Source organism: Rattus norvegicus, chromosome 15 (assembly GCF_021556685.1).
Source record: "Rattus norvegicus strain SHRSP/BbbUtx chromosome 15, alternate assembly SHRSP_T2T, whole genome shotgun sequence".
NCBI lineage: Eukaryota > Metazoa > Chordata > Mammalia > Rodentia > Muridae > Rattus > Rattus norvegicus.
The window spans coordinates 104,049,501-104,067,741 of NC_141548.1; the positions used below are offsets into that span (position 1 = coordinate 104,049,501).

The following is an 18,241-nucleotide window of genomic DNA, read 5'->3' on the forward strand; positions in this document are numbered from 1 at the left end:
AGCTGCTTCTGTTAGCAGCATTCCACTCTGTTCCAGCCACGCCCAGGCCTGAGGCCTCACCGGAAGCCCCCAGCACTTAGGAAAGCAGATTTCCAGGTAGGAAGGGCCTGAGGTCTCTGTCCAGTTGAGCCCGGCTCTGCTGCTCTGTGAAAAGAGAAGTCACCTCTGCAAAGCTTCATTTTTTACAATGCTCAGGAGGCCCGGAGAAACAGGACCACTACAAATTGTTGCTGGTCAAAGGTCATGTGGCCAGTTCAGAAAGCAGCACGGCAATTTCTCAAGATGTAAGTGGAGGTAAGCCATGGTGCGGCAAGGCAGAGACAGACCCATCTTTATAAGTTTGAGGCCTGGTCTTCAGGCCACTCGGAGCCACACACTGACAGTCCCAAAAGAGGGGAGGAGACAGAGACAGGTGTTAAACTGAGCCCAGGCATTCAGGCCTGCAACCCCAGCTATCTGGGAGGCTAATGCAGGTGAACCAAGGCTTGTCTGGACTATAGAACCTCTGTCGCCATAAAAAGGAGGAAAAGGGTTGGGGATGTAGCTAAGAGCTTTGTGGAGCAGTAGAATTATGTAGAACCCAGCAAGCACAGGGCTCTAGGTTCCATTCCCAGGACCACAGACACAGAAATAACTGAGACATGCACACACACAGCCACTGTATGGAAAGAGCCAATGGCATGTGTTTCCATTCATACAAAAAACCAGGGGAAGGCAAAGTTACAGAACCACAACATACAAAGTAGACTGCTGTGGTCTTGGGCTGGGGTGTGAGACAGATGGCACGGGGCTGGGATGGAATGAGAGGGAGTCAAGACCGGTACATCGTTTGGTGGTGGTCTCCGGACAGTCGAAAATGGTGGTGGTCTCCGGACAGTCGCTGAATTGCGCACCTGAAGTGAGCATCCTGGTTCATAAATGCACCTCAGCAAAGCCATTTAAAAGAAACCACACTTGAAAGAGCACAGGAACCCTAAGGGCAAATGCCTTTTCCTGTGCCTCTTCAGTACAGGGTGACAGCATGCATGACCAGTGAACGAAGACCTGGTACGGGATGACAGCATGCATGACCAGTGAATGAAGACCTGCTTTGCTGTGATTCGAAACTTGATGACTTAAACACATCCGGTCTTCTGCCAGGCAACCTGAAACACGGTCAGCACTCGCGATGTACCGAGACAGGCAGGGGTGCACAGCGGTAAAGCCTCCTCTCCAAGGAGGATCTCAACTTCAAGGCCAGCCTGCACCAAGTCCAGTGGCTGCTTCTGTTCATGTAACAACACCCTTCCTCACCTACAGCTCTCACCTGAGCGACCTAAGGACAGTTAGGTGACAGGGACAACAAAGCACTCGATGTGACATCAGATCTGTCACTTCGTACTTGTAAGTAGCTACTTTAATACTTACCTCTATAGGGATGGGTCCGATGTGGAGAAGCAAACTGCCTAACCCTTACCACTCATGAAGTAAACACAGGCAGGGACAGGATTGAGGCTGTACTTCAATAGCATGGGGATGTCTTATTTACTCAGTGATCTGTAGGCAGGAGCATCCCAGAAGCCCAGGGTTAATGTGTTTGCACCGAATTCTCCAGCATGAGGAAAATGGCGAGTAATATATTCCCACCCATACATCACCACTGCTGCCTTAGTGCTCAGCGGTGCGTGATGCAGTCCACCTATTGACATGCCGTCACAGCGGAAAGGTAAAACCTTACATTAGAAAAGGAGATTGAGGGGCTGGGGATTTGGCTCAGTGGTAGAGCGCTTACCTAGGAAGTGCAAGGCCCTGGGTTCGGTCCCCAGCTCTGAAAAAAAGAACCAAGAAAAAAAAAAAAAAGAAAAGAAAAGGTGATTGAGCAGGTCCCACCCTAAGCACGGCCTTTTGAGAGCATCCAGAGCCACAGCTTCCCATCCTATCCCCTCAATGCTGTTCTCAGCCTTCTGGTGGATTTCAACCACGGGCCACTCATAACTTCCTGCTTCTGCCCACCTGGAAGACTGAGGCCACATTGGACTGCGCTAGGCTCTGGACATGGAAATCGGCGCTTATGAGCCGGTGTCTTCCTCACTGCCTTCCACCAGCCCCGCTGCTGAACAGTACACCGGCCACTTTCACGTATTTTAAGGATAGACTTAAATAAGCAACCCTCTGGGAGGTTTGTGATCCTAAATAAACACTGCTCAATAAGCAGTGTTCCCAGCCTGCTCCCGGTCAGGTGAAGGACAAAAAGACCGTCTAAAACAACAGTCACTCAGACAACCACCACCAGAGAACAGCTCTACTAGGACTTTGGTTCCAGCTCCTGGCCCTCCGCACTACAGATGGTAACTGAAATGCAGGCAAACTTCGTGGATTCTATGAGTCTGTCTTCTGTAGCTATAACGAAGTACCTGAGGCTAAATCACAAAGATGTTTACTTAGCTCAGTCTTGATGGTGGTCAAAAGCACAGTGTGGGTCGCCCTTGACTGTGTCACGTGGCATGCAGCACCACACAGAACACATGAAAGAGAGAAAGACAGACAGACAGACAGACAGACAGACACACACACACACACACACACACACACACACACACACACACACGGCAGAGAAGGAGCCCAGAACATGGCAGAAGCCAGAATTTCCTGCCGATGGTTCCTCACCCTTCTTTAGCCACCTTTTCTCTCATTAGAACCAAGCAGGGCATCCTACACGCCTGCCTTAATCTCTTTCCAGGGCAAGCACTTCCCACTGGTTCCACCTTACCTCTTTTTAACATAGTCACACTGGGGAGCAAGCTTCCATCACAAGAAGACCTGGGACACACACTCAAACCTTATCCAAATCACAGCACGGATTTTGGGTTCAAGTCCACCGTGCTTTTCAGAACCTAGAGACCATCTTCAGGTCGATTCACTGCTATCACATTAAGAAAGGAAACATTAAAGCATGGCAGAGCCTGGAACACAAATGGATTTTCCCAGGTCCTCACCTCCACACATCTGTGAAACCTTCGCCCCGTATGCCGAGAGCGAGAGCAAAAGGCAAAGGCCCGCATGGTCTGCCGGTGGAGCCTAGACAACACTTTCTTATACTTCCAGTCTATGCATCCCACTGTGAGCACTTCCCACGTATGGCCACAACAACTCAACTTACACCCACACCCTGTAATCTCTCAACCCAAACTCCAAAACTACAGCCCAGTAAGAACAGGTGTATTTGTGGGAAAAACAGAACAGAAAGCACATCTCAGAAACACCCAGCATGCACGGAGGAAGGAGCCTGCCTTCAGCTACTCTGGGCCTCAAAAGGCCAGTAGAAATGGGAAAGTGGGGAGGGGAGGGCATGACCCCGCTCTCCAGCTGGGAAAAAATAGCTACAAACACCACCCTCCAATAAAACCCCTCTCTTCCCAAGTACCCGAGAGCTATTTCTTTCCCAAAAAAGACCTCAGCACTTCAAGGACAGACCAAATAAATAACGCAACAGATTTGCTCCCCGGGGCTGGACTGCCCTGGGAGGCTCGAGTACTGAACGGTAGCCCTCAGTTACTCAGGTACAGTAACTCAGCCCTAACCCTTTAGAAGGACAAAGCTTCGTGGATGTGCTAGAGTCTCCCCTACGGACTGTTCCGCAGTCCCAGCCACCCAGGAGATACATACACCTCTCTCTGTGAGTTTGTTTCCAGAGGTTTCCTGAACAGGCAAGACTCAAGAACGGGAGCCACTCCATCCCACAGACTAGAGTCCCAGAATGAACAAAAGAAAAGGCTAGTGGGGACGAGACTGAGGACATGGCTGAGGACCGGGCGTGACCTCTCGCTCCCAACACCCCGCTTTCCCAACCACGAGGATTGTCCTGCAGGTGAACAAAACACCCCCCTCCCCCCACCCACGTTGCTCTTTTCTCAACAAGGAAAAGAAACTGACTCGTAAGATCAACCATGTACAGAGCGGTCGTGTTTCACTGCGGTCAATCTTGATGCTAGACTTGTGTGAACAGTACCCACAAACTGACAGACGCGAGAGGAACAGCCCTATCATGGAGTCAGTGACACTACAGGAACTTGAGTTTAAAAAGAAGAGCCCTCAAGCAGAAAGCATCAAATGATAGGCACATTCATGCGACTGTCCTCTGAAATAAGACCATGAAAACGAGATGCGGGGAGGCCAGAAAATTAGGTATTACCTTTAGTCAATTCCATGACAGTCACCCAGGACGACTCGTGACGAGGGCATCTCAAGACCCCTGCTAAGAGAAGTTTTTCCAGGACAGCCAAAAAGAGAAGTGCTCACAAGAGCTGCTAGATGTCTCAGCTCTTAAGTGTGCACAGACAGACAGACATCCCTTTATCACACTTGTAAACGAATGGAAAGAATAGCAAAAATCCCCACCCTGAAGGTAAGGCCAAGGTGAGTGGAAGACTAATGGGTGTTGGCAGCGCCCATCCCTGACCTCAGCACTCAGGAGTCAGAGCAGAGGCAGGAGGATGGCTGTGCCAAGTCAGCCTTGAGACAAGACCGAGAACAGAGCCTGTCTCAGAACACAGGATCAAGGGGAAGGGGAAACTAGACAAGTGGGGAGATTGACAGTCGATGAAGCCGTTCATCCTTTATAAAGCTGTAACCTATTTATATTGGTTACACTCGTGTAGAAATTATCTAAGAACAAAAGGGGGAGTTTGGCTCACTCTCAGGTTTTACCCAGGTCCTTTTAGACCCACGAACTTCAGCAAACTCCCATGGTGGTGGGCATGAGTGTCGGAGAAAAGCCCTCACCTCATAAACAGAAAGCAGACAGGGTAGGACAGGCACGAACATCAAAGGCACACACCCTGGGACCGACCTCCTTCCTCCAGTTTGGCTCATCCTGATTTCACAATTTCACAAAATACAGCCACCTGCCAGACAGCAGGCATTCAACCCAGCAGCCTGGGGAGGAGCACATCTTAGTCAAACCACATACACCTCATGCAGCCAACCAGACAGCATTAATTACAGGACTTGATTCTGTATCAGTTGAGGGGAAGAAGAAATAATGTATACATTTCAGAAAGATATAAGATTTACACGTAGGAGGATGTACAATAAATGTTAACACTGGTTATTGACTTCCCTCGTCCTAGTGTTAGCACTAAACCTTTTTTTTAATTCTATGGGAAAAGCAGGCTCCGAAAATTCTGTTTTGGAGGGGGGAGAGTGTGAGAGATCAATAAGGCCAGGCTAAGGGCTGGAGAGGTCACTCAGCAGTTAAGAGCTCAGTGCTCTTCCAGAGGACCCAAGTTCAATTTGCGTTTGACCCCAGCACTCACATGGAGTGGCTCACGACTGCTCATGACTCCAGTTCACACACCTGAGGCCTCCACTGACACGGAGCTCACATGTGTACCTGCATGGACATGAGCACAGGGGCAGGGGACACACACTCACACATCACGCACACCCCTGCACATACTCGCATGGACACACACGTGCACACGCACACACTCACATGTGCACACGCACCCCTACACACACTCGCATGGACACACACGTGCACACACTCACACGTGCACACACTCACCCCTGCACACACACCCCTGCACACACTCGCATGGACACACACGTGCACACACTCACACGTGCGCGCACACACCTGCACACGAGCGTGCACGTGTGTGCATACTGACACGACTTCTCTACCCTAGACCAAGCTGGATGATGACTCTAAGGCATCACATGTTGGACACCATATTAAATGTTTTGAATTGAATGATACCAAACACTCTGTGTTGTTTTTAAACAATTCTTTTCATAAGGAAAATCAACAAACAAGAAGAAAATGCTCAAAAAAATATTTACTAACCCACTAAATATTTTTTTAGGTTTTTTGTTTCTTTACCGAAATTACTAAGATAAAAGTTTAAAGACTTGATGAAGTCTGTTGTTGTTTTGAGACAGGTCTCACTGTATAGACCAGTTAGCCTCTAACTCACAGGCATCAGTCAGCCTGCGCCTCCTGAATGCCCACACGTCCAGCAATTTAATCTGACGTGTCTGAGTGCCTGCCTGCATGTACATTTGTGCAAATGTACGGCTGAGAACAGAGCATCGAATCCAGACACTGGTTTTAAGATGGTGGGCTGCTCTGTGGGTGCTAACCAAACCCAGGTCCTGTACAAGAGCAGCAGGTGCTCTTAACCACTGAGCCGTGTCTCTAGCCCTCCGGCAGGACTCTCTTAAGACGCCACGACCCACCCACGCCCCTCCTGAAGCCTTTGTCTCTTAACCAAAGGGCTGAGGGTACAGAAGTGGGTGATACGGTACACTTAGAACCACACCAAGACATTCACTATGGTGAAGGCAGAGGAGGCAGGCATGCGCCACAGGTCCCAGCATCCACCCAGCACAGGGGCTACCACAGAGCTCAAGTACAGAACTTTCTGACTTTCAAAGGCCTGCTTCCCCAGTGCCAGGAGAGCTACAAAAACCAAGCCAACATCCCTACGGTGACTCATTTTAGAGAGCACCTCGTAATTTTTTTTTCTTCTTAAATGATGAAGTCACACAGCCAAACAGCTTCAATTATGGTTAACCTTACCAAAGGGTGGCCCAGTTTTGCCAAGAACTATGGTGAGTTGGGGCTTTCTTCTGTCACCAGGCTAGCCCAAGTCCCAAACACTCCTGTCACCCTCCCAGACCACCTGCAGGACCTTCTTGGTCTGCGGCTCAACAACCCAGAGATAAGCAGGTCAGCTTATCTTTCCAGCGCCTCCCACGACAGACAGGCCTCATCTCATGAGTGCACACAGGGAAACCCCCATCGCAGAAAATCAAATTTCCATTTCTCTCTCCCGCTGATGTGCCAAGCAGCAAACAGCAATCGAAAAGAGTCAAGACACACGCTCGCCAACACAGCCCACTAAGTCCTCCTGTGGCCCTCCTGTGGCCATTTACACCTGACCTCTAAGGACTTCAGCCTGAAGTTTTTTCTTCCCTAAAGGTTTTTAAATACAACTTTTATGCTGGGGGGAGGGGGGACTGAATGATTTGGTAGGAAAAAAAAAAGATATATACAGGCGTTTGCTGTTTTAAACGTCCACAATTCATGCAGTGGCAAGCCATGGGTGAAGACGCTCAGCCAGGGAGGTGAAAGCCAAGACTATAAAACCCAGTTTTAGCTTCAAGACTCGCAACTTGTTCATCAAGCACCTAGTAGCCTGGCCTTGGTCCAAGTCTTTGCTGGTAACTGAACCAAACAAGAAGTGCAGCACACACCTTTCCTGCACCCTGGACCACAGCCTCCTTCACATGCACAGTGCACACTCCCGTAAGCCCAGCCCAAGCTATCAGTGCGGTTCTGGTCCACGCACAAGCTTGGCCAAGGCAACTGTAGTGAAGAGGCTCACCAGTCCCCGTCCCTGCCGCTTCCTCAGAAGTCAATGGAGAGAGAGCCTACCTCCCTCTATTCCAGCGGGCAGAGCCCTGGAGAACCTGATGAACATGTGGGCACACGGACTCAGGTCCATGCCGCCTCCTCCTAGCCATCTGCCTCTCAACTTCAGTCTTCCCACATGATAAAACCAGACAGGAAGTGCACACAAAATATAGTTCTCTTGGCAATAAAATACGAAGAAGGGGTTTTGGTTGGTTGGTTGGTTGGTTGGTTGGTTGGTTGGTTGGTTGGTTTTCCAAGACAGGGTTTCTCTGTGTAGCCCTGGCTCTCCCAGAACTCACTCTGTAGACCAAACTGTCCTCGGACTCAAGAGATTTTATTTTTTGTTGTTGCTTCCCCACCCACACCCACAGAATCTCACTACAGACTAGGCTGGCCTCAAACTCAGAGAGATCCTCCTGCCTCTGTCCCTCAAGCGCCAGAATTAAAGCTGAGTGTCACCACACCCCGCCTAAGATTTTATTTTTTATTGCATTTATTTACTGTGTGTGCGCGTACGCCATATGCACGGACACAGATGTAGAGTCAACTTTTTTGAGTCGCTTCTCTCCTACCATGCGGGTCCAGGACACTAATCTCAGCTTCAGGTTCACAGCAAGCACCTAGTCCTGGCCCATCCCACTGGCCCCAGAAAGGTTCTATCTTTGTTTTTCCTTTTTTTCACTGGTATTTACAAATGTTGCCGTTAGTCTTTACCCTGGAACCTTAAGTGCATTTTTTTCCCTGAGCACAATGTGCAACAGCACAGAATCAGACGACTGTGGCACACAGGACTTTCTCATTTGGTGGCTGAATACAGGACATTCAATTACACAAGTGATGACAAGTGCCGGTTTACCCTCACACATACATGACTGCACACACTTCACTATTCTTCATGTAGCACGGTGCCGCTCTATATAAAGTAAATAAATTACTCCATGAATGTGACCCCTACCAGGCATACACAAGCTCTCCCAGGTAAGCCCCAAACTGTTTCAGAGCTGCCTCCAGTCACGAGCAGCAGTTCTATACAGATAACGCACGCAGCGCACTGCCAGCTGGACTCATACAGTGCCCTCCACTAGCCTGGTGCTACACTTCAGTCTACCCCAGCTGCTAGAAGCAAGTGTCCTACACTAGGTAACTTACAAACAACAGAAACACTGCTCACAGCTCTGGAGCATGAAAACCCTTCACCCCAAGGCCCCAGCAGATACAGGGCAGCGGTCTGCTCCTCAGAGTTGACACAAGGCAGAAGGGACTAGCAAGCTCCCTCGGGCCTCCTTCTCGTCAAACACTAACCCTACCTGTGAGGTCTCCATGCTCACCAATCTTCCCAAATGTCCTCTTCCCTTCGCAACCTATAGCAACCTATAGCCCAAGCTGGACTCAAACTAGCATGGTTCCCCTGCCTCAACCCCTCCCTTACCATTACCTAGGGAATTAGGTTCCCACCTTACAGGCTGACATATAATCTGGGGACACACAGCCCACAGCCCTTTCCTGCCTGGCTCCATGTTCTAAGCTCACAGAGAAGGGGGTCGTCACTGCCCACACTTGCTTGGCTGAATGCTCTTGCTTCCACAGGTGTGTGGCTAACACTTCACGGTTTATAGTAGCTAGAAGTGAGACACTGTAGGTTCCCTCTGACAGGGAGATTAGACCTGCACTCTAGCTTACACCATCCACCCAGCTGCTAGTCGCCCAAATCTGGTAAAATTCTCTGCACAAAGTGAAATCTGTGGCTCCAGCTCCTGTTTTGAGAGGAAGCAGCCCTGTCCCACAGCAGGTCGGTCTTCCCAGGGCCGGCAGTCGCAGGATCACCAAAGCCCAGCCTCAACTCCCAACGCTGGTCTCCCATGGACTCCTGACCTTTCTCATGGAGAACACCCCTGGCTCCAAGTTGAAAGTGCACGTTTCAATGTTATTTTTGCATAAAATGTTTAGCTCAGAGGCTCCTGCAGAGTAAAACTAAATCACTTAAACGGTCCACAGCATCAAGCACCCCCACCTCAACACTGACAATAAGCAGGCAGCCCTCAGAGCTCAGCTCTCTATCCCTAATTCATACTAAAGGCTAGGTTCACTCACTTTAGAACGAACGTATCTGCAGGGCTGCAGAATGGCTCAGGAGCTAAAAGTGGCACTGACTGCTCTTGCAAAGGACCTGAGTAAAACCATGGAGGTCTACAGTTTTCTACTGATCCCACATTACCTATATATGGATGTGGGGGGTGGAGAGAGCTGCAGGGCGGGCATGGGACACAGCCATTCTAAGCAAGAGCTACACACATCCGGATCATCCCTTAGTGTTGTGAAACACAGTCCTCCAGCCAAGCCCCCTGAGCTAACAGTTCACCTAAAAGAGCATATATACGCTTTGGGGAGGAAGAAGCCATGTAGTGTTTTCCCCTGCCACCATACCAAATGGTCACCCAGGGGAACCAGGACAGTGGAAAGGTACCTGGGACCTAGACACCAAATTCAGTGCCTCGAGAAGTTTGTCATGAGAGAGGCAGGAGGCAGACCATCTAACCAGTCCCCACTCCCTAACTCTGGAGAGAGCTTATCCAATGACTCAGCTGGGAGGGCCTGTGAGAAAAATCAGAGGGGGTCCAGACTAGCGGAGAGGCTTAACAACCCCACTGAGATTCTCCCGTCAAAGCTGGGTGGTGGCAGCACACACCTTTAATCCCAGCACTCTGGAAGGAGAGGCAAAGGCAGGTGGATCTCTGTGAGTTCAAGGCCAGCCTGGTCTAAGAGTAAAAATTCCAGGAAAGCCACCCTGTCCTGAAAAAAGAGGAAAGGAAACCTTTAGACCAGGCTCAGCTGCCTGTTGAAGGCACTCTGCACCTCAGGTTAGGAGGATTCCTTCCCTGGGGAGAGGTAAATCCCATCCACCCTCAGAGTCTGGGAATCAACAACAAACCCAAGTTCACCCTAGGGAACCGATGTGTTCACTGAGTCCCTTCGTGGGCAACCTCCAGCAGCTGCAGTCAGGTCTCCACCCAGTATGAAGGATGGCATCCTCACAGCCACACAGATGGAGACCCTCCGTCTTCCTCGGCCTCTATACTCCTGCCCCTCCAGAGACCACGTGCAAGTGTGCAAGCAGGGCAAAACTGCATGCAGGTGATTTTGAGGGGCAGCTGCAAGAAACAGAACCTCACAGCAAGCATAATAAATGACAGAATGAACCTTAGGACTGCCGTCCACTCGTCTAAACCCACAGAACAACCCACAGAGCGTGGAGTAATGAGCCCCAGACTGGGGCAGCTCAATGGAGGAGCTCTTGCCTGGCACATGTGGAGCAGGCCCTGTGTTTTAATTCCTTCTGCTACCAAAAATAAATAAATAGCATGAGCCCCGAAGCCACCCAGATGGCGTACATCACCAATGCTGACAACCCGGGCTCAATTTCTGGGACCCACACAGGAGAGGGTAAGAACCAATTCTGTGTGGGTCCTCTGACACCCACGACACACCACGACAAAGGCATTCACTCATTCATCCATACACACACACACACACACACACACACACACACACACACACACACACACACACACACACCAAACAGAATTAAAAAGCAAGTGCTAACAGCTGGGCAGTGGCAGTGCAAGCCTTTAATCCTAGCACTAGGGAGTCAGAGGCAGGCAGATCTCTTTGAGCTGGAGGTCAACCTGGTCTATAAACAGAGTTCCTGGGCGGCGGATGCTACACAGAAAGACCATTCTCAAAGAGAGAGGAGTGGGGGAGGGGTGTGTGTGAGTCCTGAAAGCAACCATAGACTTCACATGACCGTGAGGCCACGCCAAGGCTGCTCTGTGGGCCCAGCTGTGGAAAACGGTACTCTTCACTTACAACTTACCTGGGCAAAGCCCAGAAAAGGACAGAATAAATGTCCCCTTCCTCCAAATCCCAGAGAGCACTGCTTCCCAAATACTTACTTCCAACTGCCCTTAATAGACCTGTTCCTAAAAGTTAAAATCACTAATACATCTTCTGTGCCTGAGACAGTAACATGGGAGCCCTGAGGAGCTGCTGGGGTCCACACATTGTCACCTCCACATCTCCAAGTTACCATCAACACAGGGCCTTTACAGGGTGAAGAAAACAAGAGTCAGAAGAGCCCAAAATCTCTTCCCCAGTAAAACTAACACATTAGTTTAAATGCCTCCGTCATACAGACAAGAGATAACTTAGAATTAAAATCATCCAGCACACAATAATCCTAACACTGCTCCTGGCTTCCATCCTTCCTCTCTGGGGGACAGCCATTCTCAACAGCCACACTGTGAATCCATGGTCTTCCCCACACAGACACAACCTTAACTGTGGCCATGATGCCAGGTCACTCGATTACCTTCCAAGGGCAAACCCCTGAGCAGTGCTGCAAGTAAGAGCAGCCTGCATATATACACCAACCACTCTCCTACGCAGCATGCCTGGCCATGCTCCTCCCTGAGAGTTGCCTGTGAGAAGTCCCTCTGGAGGGAGAACTCTCTGCTGGGACTTCTCTACCCTACCTTGGGAAACATACACTTGCTTACCCGGCTGGTTTCTCAGCCCTGGGTTAGGGACAGGGTGTAGACCAGGCCAAGAAGCACCTTCCTAAAAACCTGCACTAGCATTACTGGTAAAGGGTGTTCCTGGTCCTCCAGGATCACCTCAGGACAGCTGAGGACCATTCTAACAGTTGGGCAAGGATCTCGGTCCCTGGGAGCACACGGGGATGATGCAGGAAGACAAACCTGGTCTTTTCAGGCACATGAGCAAGTGAGTCTCTGAGAAACCCTCTAACACAGCGGATCTTAAGCCCCAATAACGAGAATTCAGCCCCAGAAAACACCATCCAATTCAGGAAGCACAGCTTCACTCACCCAGCTGAAAGCCCTAAGACTGAGCCTACAAAAGGCCCAGCAGCTTCCTGTGCATGTAGCCCAAGACCAGGACTTCAGGCAGCCCCCTGTTAAGAGTTAGTCGCTCACTGTGAAGTCATGTTCTGACTTCCCACAGAACTGACATCCATTCAACTATCTGGCAGGGAGATTTGGGGTCGAAATAAAATCTGTATAGTAGGTATTCAGGGCTCTGACATGATTTTCTTCATCAGACCTTTCAAAGGAAGGCTGGAGGGATGGTTATGAGGACCCACTCCTCTTCCAGAGGACTGGGTTGGATTCCCGTTGCCCACTACAAGGCAGTCCACAGCAGTGTGAACTCCAGCTCCAGGCATCCAGCGCCCTCTTCTGGCCTCCATGGGCACTACGTGCCCGTGGTGCACCGCAAGCATTCAAGTAAAGCACCCGTAAACAGAAAAACAAACAAATGTTGAAACTTTCAAAACGAAAACGATTCCACCTGGGGCAGGCACTACCCACTCCCGTGGTCATGTGGGCGTCAGGGTTCAGCCTAGAACTCTCAGTAGAGAGCAAGCCAAGACCTGCAGGACCTCGCTTGGTGGGGCAATCTCACAGACTCCTCCCTTTCAGTCACTCAGTCACACCCGTTCCTAGGTTGCTTGCAGCCACTTGACCTACTTAGCGTATGGCTCCCTGACCTGGACTCTTCCCCAAGCTCCAGACCCATTTATGGATGTGGCTGTCCACACCCCCTCCTCCAGTCCACTTACAGAAGTCCCTGTCACCACAGGTTCTTCACGTCCACACTCTGTGCCAGCTGGCAGCCCCAGGTCTATTAACCCACAGCCATGGCCTTCCCAGGCTCTGCAGACTCCAACGCCAAGCCTGCCCTTCTGCCAAGCACCTCAGCCCACACGGATACCTCCCTCCTCAGACAAGAGTGGCAGCAGACCAGGCTCCCCAGTCCAACAAAACTGTTGTTACAAAACTCAAGGGGTAAAGAAATACTCCCAAGACTTCCACACCGTGAGTGGGCTCCCGGCCAAACGACAAGGTGGGACAACCCCTCTGACATCTTCTTTTCACCAAGTAAGAAAAATCCAGTCCCTGGGCACTCAGGGACACGTCAAGTCCCTACGCTTCCACACAACCTGCTTGGATTCCGTCTTGAAAAGAAATCCTCATTATATTTATCCCAGCATGTGCGTGGGAATCAGAGAACCCAGGGAACGGAGTCTGTCTTTCTACAACATGGATCTCAGAGATGGATCAGGCCACCAGGCTTGGTAAAGTTTCACCCTCTGACCTTCTCATCGGGTGGAAAAGAAACCCTTTACAGCAGGTGTGTTGGTTCACACCTGTAATCTCGGCAATCCAGAGGTTAAGGTGAAGTGCTGAGTCGGGGGCTAGCCTGTGCCATGCTGAGCTCTGAGCCATCCTGGAACACAGTGTGAGATCCAGCTAATCAAGTAAGGCAACAAAAAGGTAAAATCCTTTGAAAGGCTGTCACGTGGTAATAGCCGAAGCTTGCCCTGTGTCCCTGCCTCCTCCTTCAGACACTACCACATTCAGATGTGCTACATGCACATGCAGACCTGTGATTCCAGCCCCAGTGCTCCAGTCAGAATGGGACAAACGGCAGCCTCCCTACAAAGCCCAGAGCTCCATTCCCCTCATGGTAAAAGCTGCGAACCTTTCATTCCCTAGCAATTATTCTTTCCTCTGATCATTAAGGGCTGCCGCCTACTGGAACTATCAATTTCAAAAGGAGAAATCAAGTTCCCTTGGAAGGGACAGTAAGCCCGCAGCTGCTCAGCACCAGGAAGGAAGTTAAGAGAGAGAAATCCTACAGGTCAAGCTCACTCACCTCTCCTGACCAATCAGAACTGACTTGTACCCACAGCAGAGACCACCCTGCTCTGAAAGTTATTTAAACAAACAAAGCCCTTCCTCCTCCCAGCTCTTACGATTTGGGTACAGGCTGAAACTTGCCCACCCTCGGAAAAACAGTGGGAAAAGATGCTTCTTTCTGAACACCAGAGAAGTGATCACAAAAGCCAGGTGTTGGTGGAACGCTCCTTTAAACCCAACAGTCAGAGACAGATGGTCAGATTTGTGCATTCACAGACAGCCAGGGTTATGTAAAGAGGCCCTGTCTCCAAAAAAAAAAAAAATAAGGGTTGGGGATTTAGCTCAGTGGTAGAGGGCTTGCCTAGCAAGCACAAGGCCCTGAGTTTGGTCCCCAGCTCCGGAAAAAAAAAAAAAGAAAGAAAATAAATAAATAAATAAATAACAACAGTCATAGTCAAATAGGAAGTACCTGCCACTAATCTACCGTAAGCACTGTTAGGTCAACGAATGGCCATCAGGCTACTCTTGGTTGCTGGGCTCAAACCAGGAACATCACTAGGAAGCCTGGCAACATCTGTTCTTTCACTGTGCGTAGCCCAAGTTCAAGAGTTAAGTCACTGAATAATCAAGGGCACATGACAGGAACCGGAACATGGCGGCAGGCCTCCGTAATCCCTAGCCACAGATGGTCCAGGTTCGGTTCCTAGCACCACAAGGCAGCTCACAACCATTTGTTAACCATGACTCTGGTTAACTTAACGCTGCCTTCTGGCCTCCACAGTTCCCAGTCATATATACAGTTCACACACACATAGGCAAATCACCCATACAGGTAAAGTTGGCCAAAACTAAGTCATTTTTTAAAAGGCTATTTTAAAACAAGAGTCATCAAATGGTTGTGTGACAATTTACAATACGATTCTAAAATTGGGCATGTTGGTACAACTGCTGGTAAGCCTAGCATTCGGGAGGGGGAAGCGGGAGGCTCACAAGTTTTCCCTTTCCAGCTACAAGGTGAGTTCAAGGCCTGCCTGGACTAGCATAGATGAAGCTGGGTCACAAAGAGGGAGGGTAGGGCTGGGGAGAGGGCTCCATTCATAATACTGACATGCAAATAGACAGGACCAAGTTTGATGTCCATCACCCATGCTCCCAGTACGAGAGGGGGTGAGACACAGCTCCCAGCAGTCGGCTGGCCGGTTTAGATGTACCTATGAGCTCCGTGCAGTGAGAAACCTTGTCTCAAAGAGTAAGATAAAACATGACTGAGGAAGACACTAACATTATCTCTAGCCTCCACACTCACACTGTAGAACATACCCGTGTGCGTGCTGTGGGACACACACACACACACACACACACACACACACACACACACTCTCACACTCCAGAACAACCTGTGTACGTGCAGACCCATGTAGGTGGAAACACAACTCTAACGCCCCCACCCTACAATTCATGCTGCTTGCCTTTATCTGGCCTCTGCACGTGCTGCAAAGTCACCAAGAACCTAGAAGCGCTCCCATCCAACCCACTCTTTAAAACACAGCGGGGCAAGGAGTAAGGAGCCCGGTCTTACAAACGCCACTGTTCAGTGTGTGCAACGCAATTAACCACAGGGAACTCAATGCTTCCCAAGCAAGAGCGCGTGCACGGCAGGGATGTGTGGGTAAGTAACCATTCCTTCTCCAGAAACAAAAAGGTACACCAGTATGTTCCTACCTAGACTTCTGACCTGGAGGCCCAGCAAGACGCTCAAACAGCAAAGGCAACTGCCACCATGCCTGATGGCCTGCTGCACCTGAGGGCAGTAGTCAAGAGAACTAGAACGTCTACAAGCATGCTGTGGCATGAACAGACAGACAGACAGACAGACAGACAGGCTGACTTCTGCCCTGGAAATCAGCAGGCCTTGTATTAGAGAAGGAGAGAAACCTGTTAGGAACCTAAGATAAAACACATCATCCTAAGATTATGGAAATTCAGGATGGTTTATGGTCCAGTTTTAAAGAAGACATGGCCGGGCACCTGCCTTATGGGTGCCACCACCTAAAGCTTCACATACACGCAGAGGACGGAGAAGTGGGCAAAGCAGAAACACGGGCTGAGGGGTGGTGCTCCCCGGGGAGGGAGTGCCCTCCTCTCCCAGTCCTCACACCCAGTTCACACTGTTTTCCACAGTCTGTGCCCACACAGCATGGCCAGTGCAGGAAAGGGGCTGGCAGAGACAGCAGATAAGCAACACGAGCCCTTCCGCCCGCTAAGTCTCAGAGGCCCCGCTATCACAGGCCTCCAGCAGGACAGGCTGCAGACTCTGCTGCAGGAAGACTGAGGACCGGAACCCCCCACAGCTACAGTCGAAACATCCCATGCAACAGGTCATACATTAAAAAAGGGGGATGGAGTTTCAGCCGTGCATGGTGCCTCCTGCCTTTAATCCCAGCACTTGGTCTACACAGCAGTTCCAGAACAGCTAGAGCTACAAAACAGAGAAACTCTAAAACCACAACAAAACAACCAAAAGTCTACTACTCTTAAACAATTTAATCTGTTGTCACCTTAGCTCTTCACAGCAGTTACGGTCACATGCCGAGGGTGGACTGATGACATCGTCAGAGCAGGAGCGCTTCCACAGCAGAGCTCCAGAACTGCTACATTCCACAGGCACCTTCAGAAAACCATCGCTTACACAAGTGGGAGGGACTTCTCAAGCCTGTGCTCCAGAAACCATTTGCTCTGTCTGAACAGTAACACACCTAAGAGACATGGATCAAACAGTGAAGAAACACTGCACCACTGTGTGAGCACAGACAGGCTCTGCTTCAGGCCCCTGGGGAATGAAATGCCATCCAGCATACCTGCCACAGCCTTTACTCCAGGTCAGCACGAGACTATCTACCCAGTCCACCTCCCCACGGTCCACCTCCCCGATGTGAGGTGCGAGTGCCCCTCCCCTGCTAACACACAGCCAGGAAACACGTGTGGTTTCACTTCACACTGAGTTCACCTTTTCCCAAAAACACAGTAGACGAAGGCATTCCGAAAGACTTCAAGCTCTTTTCTAGTGAGGGAGCTAGGCTCTGCATCCACCTTTCTTAAAACAATTCACTAACGCGACCATGTACTGTCTGCCCTAGAGTTTGAAAGCAAACACACACACACACACACACACACACACACACACAACTCAAATTTCACAAGTGTCACAGTACAATTAAAAATGAAAAAAAAAAGTTCCAAAACCTCAAAGTTTGAAAGTATAATTTAACCAATTCAGGGGAGTTAATGTAAGCACAGCTGTCATTTCTAAGCATGAAGCCCAAGGGGGGCGGGGGGGACACGATGATGATGACGACGGGGACAGGGACGGACGGACCGACACACATGACGACAACCCACTGGGCCACAGAGCAAGACCCTATCTCAAAATACAGATAGATCTGAGGCTGAGGAAAGTGCTTGAACCGGAGGTTACTCCCTGAACCTATGTTTGTTGTGGTGGCTGTGGCTGTGGTGGTGGTGGTGGTGGCTGTGGTGGTGGCTGTGGTGGCTGTGGCTGTGGCCGTGACCGGTGTTCTTAAGGCCAGATAAGGAAGAATGTGTGTGGTGTAGCCCTGGAGCAAACCCAGGACGCTGATATATGGGAAACGGCCCACGAGAAGCTGGGGTCACCACATGCCTTGACTTCCCGCTGGCATTTACCTCATGTCAGGAAGAACCAGAAAGCAGAGAGAAGCACCGGAAACAGTCTCCACACAGGTGCCAGGTGCCAGGATAACCTAATGGGCCGGGCAATTTCCAAGAGATGTGCTCCTTTACAAAGACGTTTCCAGGGTCAAAAAGACATGGACACCCACATGCTGCCACCCCATGGGTTTAGAAACACAGACTAGAAAAACAAAAGCCCAAGTCTTACAACTTAAAGACCTCTTTGCCCCAGATCTACACCAGAGGTTCCAAAATCAGTCTCCCCAAATAAAATGCAAGCCAGGACATGCAGTGGTCTGGGTTTGGCTGAGACCGGTCTCCCTGTGCAGTGGAGCACAGGCTGGCCTGGACCTGCAGAGATTACAAACAGGAGCCACATAAGCGGCTTTGGCTTTCCCAGCGAGACCCGGACCCCCGG

General features: G+C 50.2%; 1 protein-coding gene across 4 annotated transcripts in view; it reads right to left on the reverse strand.

Moving 5' to 3' along the window:
* The window catches only part of Stk24 (serine/threonine kinase 24), a 96,244-nt gene that overhangs the window by 66,112 nt on the left and 11,891 nt on the right, over positions 1–18,241 (reverse strand). Inside the window, exon 1 of one of the 4 annotated variants that reach the window (XM_087586280.1) lies at positions 1,772–1,922. The exons of the other annotated variants lie outside the window; for them this stretch is intronic. The gene's annotated coding sequence lies outside the window, so the exon portion shown is untranslated. Of the gene's footprint in view, positions 1–1,771; positions 1,923–18,241 lie in introns of those variants that run through there. 4 annotated transcript variants of the gene reach the window in all.